At 40.8% G+C, this 11,022-nt stretch overlaps 1 long non-coding RNA gene across 1 annotated transcript; it reads left to right on the forward strand.

The window, feature by feature from the left end:
- Positions 1 to 1,058: 1,058 nt before the first annotated feature.
- LOC113036473 (uncharacterized) lies at positions 1,059 to 3,991 on the forward strand. Its single transcript, XR_003274460.1, has 2 exons — positions 1,059 to 1,185; positions 3,119 to 3,991. It is a non-coding gene; the product is annotated as an uncharacterized LOC113036473 (long non-coding RNA).
- The last annotated feature ends 7,031 nt before the right edge of the window (positions 3,992 to 11,022 follow it).

Genomic DNA, 11,022 nt, shown 5'->3' on the forward strand with positions numbered 1-11,022 from the left:
TTGCTCTTCATTCAGTGATTTTCGCACAGCAGGCTTTACAACTGCTGTTCATTTAAAACATATTCCCCCATCATTCCCCCATTTTAAACGCTTTAAAACATGCTGTAAATAAAGACTGAGTGAAAACGTCCTGCTGATTTATAATCCAAAAATCAAACCAGCTCCGACAGTTTGAGTTTGTTATTCTCTCAGCTGCAGATTCGTTTTTACCAACATGAGAAAGTTAAATAAAGTTGTGTCTGTGACTTTGTTACTGATACTCATCCGGGAAACTTAAAGACTGTAAAGGCAGACCCGCTATTTTCATCATCAACACGTTTCCGTTTGCAATACCCTGCTGGAAAACTCTCTACACAGCTGATGAACGACCACTTTTTAGTTTCAGAGACATGAGGAGTATTTCCCAAAGTCTGACCTGCGTCGATCCAGCCGTAGTTAGCGTGGTTACTGCATAGGTTGATCTGATTTCCTCGTGTTGGTGTTGTTCCCAGATCATCATACTAAATGTTGTTCCAGGATCAACATTGCAAGTGACCAATCAGAATGTTGTGACGTCATACTTTTGCGACTTCGGGAAAAAACGGCGTAAAACAAAAAACTGTACTAAAGCTGCGTGAAACCGCCTCTGTCCGCCGATCAACGGACCCTGACCCTAACCCTAACCGTAACCCTTTAATAAACAGTAAGCAGAATTGATATTGTCCTTGCAACATTGGAATTTCATAAATGCACGAATGGCTTGGCGCGCAAAAGAATAACGTCACAACAATGTGATTGGTCACTTGCAATGTTGAACCTGGAACAACATTTTCATGATGGTCTGGGAACAACACCAACACGAGGAAATCAGATCATCCTACTGCATAAGCTTACTGTGAATTAAACAGCTGGCACTGCAATAACTTACCAGCTGTTCTGTTATCACTAAAAGTTGTGAAATGTTGTATCACCAAAATATCATTCTCAGTCAGTTGTTATTCATTATGTGTTTACAGCGCCCTCTGTGGTTGCTCCAAGTAATGCACTTCAGAAACGGCTTTATTTAGAAAAAACTTTATTGAACAGGAAGTCAGCTCAGTCAAGAAAAGCGAGTGAGCAAAAGAAGTGAAACATATCGGCACGCAGTTTATGGTGTCCTGTCGGAGAAAATACTGTCTGCATCTTCTGTTTGTGGTTGTATCGCTGGTATGTACTTAAAGTATAAGTTGTAACTTTGTTTTTGTGCAATATGTTGCCCACCAATGCAGTATTTGGCTGTAAAGCTAATCCTTTTGTTAAGCTAGTTACCCGCGATTTTGGAGGTTGTCTGGGATAGCATCGATAGTACAAGTTCACATAATTAGACATTAATTAGACAATTAGACATATGCTATGTAGTAGCAGGGTGGTATATAAATGCATATTATGCTGCACATATGTATGTCATGACTGTATTTTTTTTATCTTGTTTTCATCTGCATCTAAAAGACAAAGGTCACTCTTTCGAGGATCCCAACGTTAGCATAGATGTGGCTGTCCACTTCCTCCCCTTTGTTAGGGTGGGAGCAGTGCCTCTCACTATTGGGCCCTGGGAGTACGTGAGCCTCACTTTTGCACATTTAAACTCCTCTACCAGACTAGGGATGGGCAATGGCAGTATCCCATCGCTATAGAGTCCGACACTGCTGAGGCATTTGGGAAGTTTGAGCCACTTCTTAACGTAGGAGCTCAATAGCCTCTCTAGTCGATTGGCAAGATTGATTGAGATCTTGTACATTGTCAAAGGCGATCGTGGCTCAAGAGTTGGGCGTTCGTTTTGTAATCGGAAGGTTGCCGGTTCGAGCCCCGGCTCTGACAGTCTCGGTCGTTGTGTCCTTGGGCAAGAGACTTTACCGGTTGCCTACTGGTGGCGCCAGTGTCCAGCAGACTCGCCTCTGTCAGTGTGGCTACATGTAGCTTGCCATCACCAGTGTGTGAATGGGTGGATTATTGTGTATAGTGTAAATTGTTTTGGGGTCCTTAGGACTATAAAGCGCTATACAAATACAGAACATTTACCATTACATTAGTCTGGGTAATAATAGCTTCAGTTTCCCTGGGAGTGCAGTGTTGTTAATCCGCCTTAGGTCATCAGCCAGGCTCTGCCTTAGTTCTAGTTGCCACGTATCCTTGAGGTCTGCATTGTAGCACCGTCGCAGGCTCTTTATTGGCTTCTCTAAGACTGTTGGAATTTGTTCCCCACTGATATAGAGTTGCTCGGCTGTCAGTTTTCCTTTTATGATGGAGATGCTGCGAGATTTACTTGGCTTAAACTCCATTCTTGCCCATTCTATGTTTTCCTGGAGCTTCTGTAGAAGTCACCTAGTACAATGGCGTAGATTTGGTTTTGGCATTAGTGGGGACGGATGATTCAACCACCGAACCCTACCCTGTTTCTTTTTTTTTCCTTTCTGTCTTTGCTTTTTGATAATAAAAAAAAGGAGAAATATACTTGCCTGCATACGCTATTCTACATGCTTTTAAATTATTTAAAATTACAATTCATAGTTTTATATGTGAATTATGTAATGTTAAATTACTATTAAACAAATTACTAAGTATTTTAGGCTTTAGTTTACTTCAGCCATATTCCATATACACTCTAAAAAGTAATTCAGAGGCTTGGTAAATATCACTATAAATATAAGCTAGATGAGCCTGATAAAATCTATGAATATCCTTTTAGTAATTATTTGAGTTTGGTAAGTTGAAATAAATTTCTCAAATTTTAACGTTTGTGTTAAAATAAGGTATTTATTTACATTTATCTCAGACAAAAAATTCAGTATGTGGTTCACAGAATACCTTTGCATGTACTTTACATTTTAGTTTAAAATTGAATCAAAATATTTGAGAAATAGTTATCTATACTCATCAGTATCTCGTACTAAAATCATTAATTATTCAAATCAATATTATTTATTGTCAGCAACCACAACTGAAAAGTGCAAGTAAAACACAATAACGTCGAGAAAAACACAACTACATATTAGTTTGTTTGTTTTTTAGACTTAGACTACCAGTGAAATACAATAACATTCATATTTGAAAGTTAGGGGGTGTGTCTTTGACATGAAATGTACTTGAAATCGTTGCCCAGGAGCCACAGGGAGAGAGAGATGGAACCAGGACCACCGGACCATCCGCAGTCCCGAAGAGTACTGAAGACCTGAGAGCGCACAAAACAGTGACATCGGCGCATGCATCCCAGAAGGAGAAGGAAGGAGGCCCCAGATAGGGTCCCCACGATGCCGCTAAAGGCCAGCCACCCTGGTACAAGAAGTAAGAATGAGGTCCTAGGGCCCCAGGCACCCAAGAACCGCTTGTCACCCCCCCTTTCCCACAGGGGCCAAGTCTCAGCATGTGCTAGATCCAGACAAAAGATGGACAAAAAAAAGCCCATCTTACTTCACCAGAACATGATCTAACCTTGTTGTTTCATGCAGGTCATTTAAATGAGACGCATGTGTGAAAAATATCCGTTCAGTACAAACACCGGAAATTTAAAGAAAAGTTACACTTTGGGTCAAATTTACTAACATCTGCAGCAAAAAGTGTTTAATGTTAAAAAGCTGCTGGATTTACTGAAGAGGCACAGTGTCAGTTTTGTAACTGAAAGTTGTGAACAGGAATATTTTTGCAGCTAAATTTATGGCTTAGCCTGTGAGTTTGTAGTTACACTTATATGTGTCAAATAAATGTGAATAAGAAGTCTTTGGCACACAATTTATTGCTTTTCAAAAATGTCCGACTGCGACGGCTCGTGATCTGAAGGTAAATAATGTTTTGTGCTCTTCAGCTCATTGTGCCGGTCACCTGTTCACATGCATTTAGTGTTTATAGGGTGGAACAGATGGTAATAACGCCACGCTCCTCTTGATGAATCTGCACCTGAGTCCTAATTCTCAGACCCTTTGCTCAGCAATTTCTACCCAAAGAGTTATTTGTGATATAAACAGCATGTTGATTTTTCTTCAGCCTCCTCATTTTTCTTGTTTGGAATTAAGCAAAGGGCATTATTACTGCAAACTGATTATATCGAGCCTTAAACACACTTGACTTTATATAAATGTGCGTTTTTCATGCAAAGCAACAACTCAACAAGAAGCAGTTTTTATTCCAGCAGTGTGATCTTCAGAGTTCAACAGTGAGCTTAGAAACTGGCATGAATAGGAAAATACAGTTAGAATGAACATTTGCATGATCTGTGTCACTTTATTTACTGTGTTAATGGTTATCATGAATGAAGGCCCGCTGCAGTGAAATATGGAACAGCATTTTCTCATCTTCTGTTAAATTATATTTTGATATTATTTTATTTCAGAAATGATTCCTAACAAAAATGGAGAATATAAAAACACAATCAAAGCAGTAAAGTCCATATCACACATCCTCAGCCCTGAGTCTCAGCACTGGCTCACCCCAGGGCTGTGTGCTCAGTCCACTGCTCTACTCTCTCTACACACACGACTGCACTCCTCGCCACCACAGCAACATCTTTGTGAAATTTGCAGATGACACCACAGTGGTGGGGCTCATTTCCAAGGGAGACGAGTCTACGTACAGAGACGAGGTGGAGCAGCTGACGTCATGGTGTAAGGCCAATAACCTCCTCCTCAACACTTCAAAAACCAAAGAACTCATAATAGACTTCAGAAGGAAAAAGGCAGAGATCCAACCACTATTCATAAATGGGGACTGTGTAGAAAGGGTGGCAAGCTTCCGCTTCCTGGGAGTCAATATAGAGGAGAACCTTTCCTGGAGTGTGAACACCTCCGAGCTGCTTAAAAAGGCCCAACAGAGACTGTACTTCCTGAGAATTCTCAGGAGGAATAACATCACACAGAGACTGCTGGTGTCCTTCTACAGAGCCACCATTGAGAGTGTTCTAACTTACTGCATATGCATCTGGTACACTAGCTGCACAGGGGCTCAGAGGAAAGCACTCCAAGGGATCATTAACACCGCCCAAAAGATCACTGGCTGCCCTCTCCCCACACTGGAAGTTCTACACAACGCCCACTGTTTTAAAAAGGCCCAAAACATCATAAAAGACACCTCACATCCTGGCCACTCCCTGTTCGAACTGTTGCCCTCAGGCAGACGGTACAGGGCAATCAGAGCAAGGACTAATAGACTCAAACACAGCTGTTATCCAACTGCAATAACACATCTGAATACTACAAAAAAATGTCCATCACGCCACTCTTGTGTTAATCTATGCACGGTCTGAAGCATGTGTGTGGGAATGTATGTGAATGTTTTACTGTTACATCTTATTAGTATTTTAAGTATTCTATCTAATTTATTTATTGAATTTTATTGTTTTATTTATATTTTGATATTGCTAGGGATGATGCAATGATCGGGGACCATTCTTCATTTCGTTGTTCTCGTGACAATGACAATAAAGTTTCTAAAGTCTAAATATTATGATATTATATATTCATTTCTACAATAATATTTTTGTTTTCACGTTGTCTGTGAAGGTTCTCAGTCATCCAGGTCATCGTAGTCAAAGGAGCTTGCAAAGAAAAGCGTCTGGACTTCTTTAAGTTGCTTGAAGACGTTTCACCTCTCATTCGAGAAGCTTCTTCAGTTCTAAGGTCAAATGGTGGGGAGTCCCAGATATAAACCTAGTGGGAGTGACCCCCCACAGAGGGACAAAAGGACCCCTGATGATCCTCTAATCACATGAGCCAAGGTGTGAAACTGGGTGTGGGTCCCAATCAGCCAGAGTTTCGGGTGTGTTCATTGTGAAACCTGGCCCCACCTTATCATGCGAATTCCTGAGGTCAGATGGCCCAGGATGTGAGTGGGCATTAAGGCGTCTGGGGAGGGATCTCAAAACTGGATTATAGATGGCAGAGAGTTGGTGTCGTAAACCACTGCCTCTGTTCAAAGATGGTCGCTCACAGTGGACATAAATGGCTTCTTTCTCTCCTCTTTCAAACCATCTGTCCTCTCTGTCCAAAATGTGAACATTGGCATCCTCAAAGAGTGTCCTTTATCCTTAAGATGCAGATGGATTGCCGAGTCTTGTTCTGTGGAGGTGGCTCTTCTGTGTTGTGCCATGCGCTTGTGAAGTGGCTGTTTGGTCTCTCCGATGTAGAGGTTTGGGCATTCCTCGCTGCGCTGTACAGCATACACCACATTGTTAAGTCTGTGTTTTGGAGTTTTGTCTTTCGGGTGAACCAGTTTTTGTCTGAGCGTGTTGCTGGGTCTGAAATGGGATGGGGAACCAGGATGTCATGCTTGGAGAAAACTCTCCTGAGTTTCTCTGATACACCGGTTACATAGGGGATGACAATGTTGTTGCGTCTGTCCTTCTTATCCTCCCTCGCTGGTGTCTGGTCTTCTTTTCTGTGCCTCTTTGCTGACTTTAAGAACGCCATTAGAGGATCATCAGGGGGTCCTTTTGTCCCTCTGTGGGGTCCACTAGCCATCTCCCACTAGGCTTAAATCTGGGACTCCCCACCATTTGACCTTAGAACTGAAGAAGCTTCTCGGATGAGAGGTGAAACGTCTTCAAGCAACTTAAAGAAGTCCAGTTTTTTTCATGTTGTTACTTTTATGTATAATAATAATAATAATAATAAATGGTGATAAGGATTTCTTCTTCTTCTTCTAAATGCTGATGAGCATACTAAGTGTGTGTCTGAGCTGAAAGCTGCTCTCCTCTCCTGGTTTTCTGTATCACACAGACCACAACAACACAAAGCATCACCTGCAGACCGCTGAGCAGTATCCACCTGACTCTGTAGAAGGTCGAGTAAACCCCAAAGGGCTCTCTGTAGATCAGAACAAATTTTTTGTCCTGACACACACTCATCATCTGAATTTATCTTTGCACACCAATACTCTCCTGCATGTTTCAGTGAGACATTAGAGAATATCAGTCTGTCTTTAGAAAGAGTTGTCCTGCCAAGTTGTTTAATAAGCCAATCAGAATGAATATCAAAGTGCACAATCTTTCCTTTTGTTTGTATCGGCTTCATGATCCACCTCATGAATAATAGACTTTTTGCTGAACATCTGACAGTGACATCATCTCCCTCTGAGAAGACCTCTACTGCAGGAGGACCAAATTTGGGGCACACCAAAAGTTTGTATCGTTGTATCATTGTTTGACCTTCACAGCTGTAAAGCGACCTGAAACCTCCAGTCCATAAATCGTCCCCAAGCATCTTTTCATATTTGATCCATTGGACTGTCAGATTCTCACCTGCTCCCTCACATCGTACGTCCACTGTTGCTTCAAGAGTTTTAATATAACTTGTTTCCTTACTTACTGTCTTACACACAGTCAGGCTGATGTTTCTCTCATATGTCACGCTGCCCTGAGTCCAGCACACATCTTGGTACAGTCCAGAGTCCGAGTGGGTCAGCTTATGGAGAGTAAATGAAGAAGAACCATTTAATGCTGAATGAAAGACTCGTCCTGTCACATCTTCATGTAATGTGGGGACTCTCTTCCCAAAGTGAGAAATGTACCACCAACATGTTGGAGGTTATCCAGAAGTCACCCTCACCTAGGAGCTTGAATTCAAAAGAGCTTTCTTCCTTGATTATGACCATGAGTTCTTCTGCATGAATGTTGCTGATGAGAGTGAACAGCAGGGAGAAGCAGAGCTGTGCGACTGCAGCCATCCTGCTCAGAGGTCTCCTGGTGAGTGTCGTACAAACACTGACACTGCTCGCTTCATGAGCTTCCTGTTTGTGGTTGGAGGAGGAACGCCAAATCTTTATTACATCATCAAGGAACACTGAAGCATTTAGATAAGATAAGATAAGATAAGATAAGATAAAACTTTATTAATCCCTCAGGTGGGTTCCTCTGGGAAATTCGGTTTCCAAAAGCACAGCACTGACAGAAGTTACAGAGTTACAGAATATTACACACACACACACATAAATACAGAGACATATATAAATAAAATATACGAAGGGGATAAATAGAATAAATAGGAATAAAAATAAAAGTAAAAATACAAGTGAATTGCACATTTTCTTTTCTTTTTTTTTTATTGAAAGTTTTGTAATTATGACAGTCATCCACATGAAAAAAAAAAACAAAAACAGTAAAAAAACCAAACAAACAACTCATGATCATCGCTTCACTCTCATGGTATGTTGTGACCAGACACAAATCCCTCATTTCCCATGATTACATATAGAGATACAAAATTTGAGCCTCAGTCATCTTTATGGACCGCCAGCCCTGTATCATTCAGCTTTGATATGGAAACAGAAAAAAATAGTAAGGGAAAAGTTTGTAAAATCAAAATTCATTCTATATCTCACAAATGTTCATTTCTGTGCAGATTGTACCTTCTTATTTTCCTTTGACTTTGCTAAAAAATAACGTCTTATTGCAGATTATATTCTGCCACTGAGAACCTCATAAGCTCTTTTATAAAAAGGTACTTTAATTTAGCAATACACACAAACAAACAAACAAGCAGGGAGATTTGAGATTTGAGATCGGCCTGTAGTTCTTCATTTGTATCTTGTCAAGATTGTCCTTTTTTCATATAGGTTTAATTACAGCAGTTTTTAGTGGTTCTGGAAACACAAATGACATTAAAGAAAAGTTGAAGATCTGTAACAGGTCTGACTCTAAAGTCTTTGAGACCTTTTTGAAAAACAGGACATCTAAACAGCAGGAGGAGGAGTTCAGTTGACCTAAGATGTCCTCCAGGTCTTTGCTGTTAATCGGGTGAAACTGTTTGATGGTGTTTAAACAGTTTTTCGGTGGACACAGTACATATCCTGAATCTGCTGTTGATGTACCAACTGCTTGTTTAATCTTTTGGATTTTGTCTGTGAAGAATTTGGCGAAGTCATTGCAGGCCATGGTCAAATGAAGTTCAGCTGCCACTGACACAGTTTGTTAGCCTGTCAACTGTAGAAAATAAGACCCGAGCATTATGGCTGTTTTTGGTGATGATGTCAGAGAAGTAGGACCTCCTTGCACTCCTCAGTTGTAAATTATAATTGTGAAGTTTCTCTTTATAGATGTCATAATGAACCCGAGTTTTTAGGACATTCTAATAATAATGAATTGCAGTAATCCAGCAGAAGTAATAAAGCTATGCGCGTGAGCAGTCGCGCACTGCTGACACGGTCTCCCCACACAGAAAATCTGCGCTGCGCACAAAAAAAATCAAGCCTGAATTGGAATAAAAGTAAATACATGTAGTTATTTTATTTCGCTGATTTTCAGTGCGCGGAGACTGTGTTAGCAGTGCACGATTGCTCAAGTGCTCAGAGGGAACAGTGACTGACACAATATCTGAAATGACACAAAAAGGCAAAAAAATAGAAAAAGTATAAAAAGTGGATAATAATCAGTACTTGACGATAGTACATTTACTGCACATAGCTTGGAGGACTGTGCTGAATCAACTCCGTTCACTTAGCAACACAAAGGCCTACCACACCCGGTGCACGGCATTGGTGCATGGGGGTTGTAGTGCAAGATGTAATAAAAGAATAGAGTCCAAATAGAAATGCACAATCACCAACTGCTCCACCTGTAAGAAAAAACAAACATACAACAGCTGGAACACAAAAATCTGAAAATGCACAGATACATAAATCAACAATCTTCTCCTGCAGCAGTCAAACAGTCTCGTTATCACACCTGCATGAAGCACTGTGTAAATGACCGCATCTACCACGTGCACGCGGTACTTCTCCTGCATTGATTGTTTGTGTGTGATAACAGTCTGAACCACTGCAGTGGCTCGTGCACCGCTGAGTTCACGGTGTGACATATGTATGCAAAATGTTTACTGAAGTTAGTGAAACAGTGTTTGTAAGGACTATAAGGTCCATAATTACTGAGGCAGTTAGGCAGTTTTGCAATCTTGGCTCAATACACACACACACACACACACACACACACACACACACACACACACACACACACTCCATTTTTATCTGTATCTAGCATTTCCGAGCAGCATGTCTTCATTATCTGTGTGTTGTGTCTGCAAACACTCTGGTTTCAGTGGTTTCAGCTCCATTTCTCTCTCACGTTGGTACAAATTAGTAAACACTTTTTATATTTCACTGTTTTTACACAAGTAAGCAGCACATATTTATCAAGATCAATAAGCTGCTCGCAAACAAGAGTTGTAGTCAAAGGTAATGTAGTAATAATTAAACATTTTAGTATTATTATCCTGGCTTGCTCGAGGCTGCTGTTTTCTCTGACAGTTTTAATCAAAATTAGAAATGCTGCTCTGAGACTGAGAGAACTAATAGTGCTGCCTGTTGTGCAGTTAGTTTCCAAAACACGTTATTCATGGTTACATACAGTTTTAGACTGATGTGGGCCAAAGCCTAGCATAGCCTGTAACGTTATTATGACGGACACATTTTATGAGTGAACTTGGCTTTAAGTGACTTACAGGTTTCTTTGAAAAATACTTTCTTATATCCAGGTTCTTCCTTTTTGCTGCCATCCTCCTCTCCTATTTGCAGGTCCTCACAGTGCAGGCTTGCCGCTGCTAAAACTAAACAGAGCTCCCTGAAAGGCACAGCCAATCACATTGGCCATATTTGTCACATGAGGTAGAGAACGTAATTTAAATCTTTCTTCACCGCTGGTTGAATGAGACGTTGACAGATCGTTTTTTTCTTTCTATCGCGTTTGTTTTTCTTTACTTGAAGAGATCAAATTATTGGTGGGGACATGTCCCCTCTGTCCATGCCAAATCTACGCCCTTGGCCTAGTACATGGTTTTGTTGTTGTAATGATGGTCATGTCATCCATGTAGGCCCTAATGGGAGGAAGACTAAGGCAGTTAGGCAGTTTGGCAATCTTGGCTCAACACACACACACACACACACACACACACACACACAATTTTTATCTGTATCTAGCATTTCCGAGCAGCATGTCTTCATTATCTGTGTGTCTGCAAACACTCTGGTTTCAGTGGTTTCAGATCCATTTCTCTCTCACGTTGGTACAAATTAGTAAACACTTTTTAT

This window comes from Astatotilapia calliptera, chromosome 14, assembly GCF_900246225.1.
Source record: "Astatotilapia calliptera chromosome 14, fAstCal1.2, whole genome shotgun sequence".
Taxonomy (NCBI): Eukaryota; Metazoa; Chordata; class Actinopteri; order Cichliformes; family Cichlidae; genus Astatotilapia; species Astatotilapia calliptera.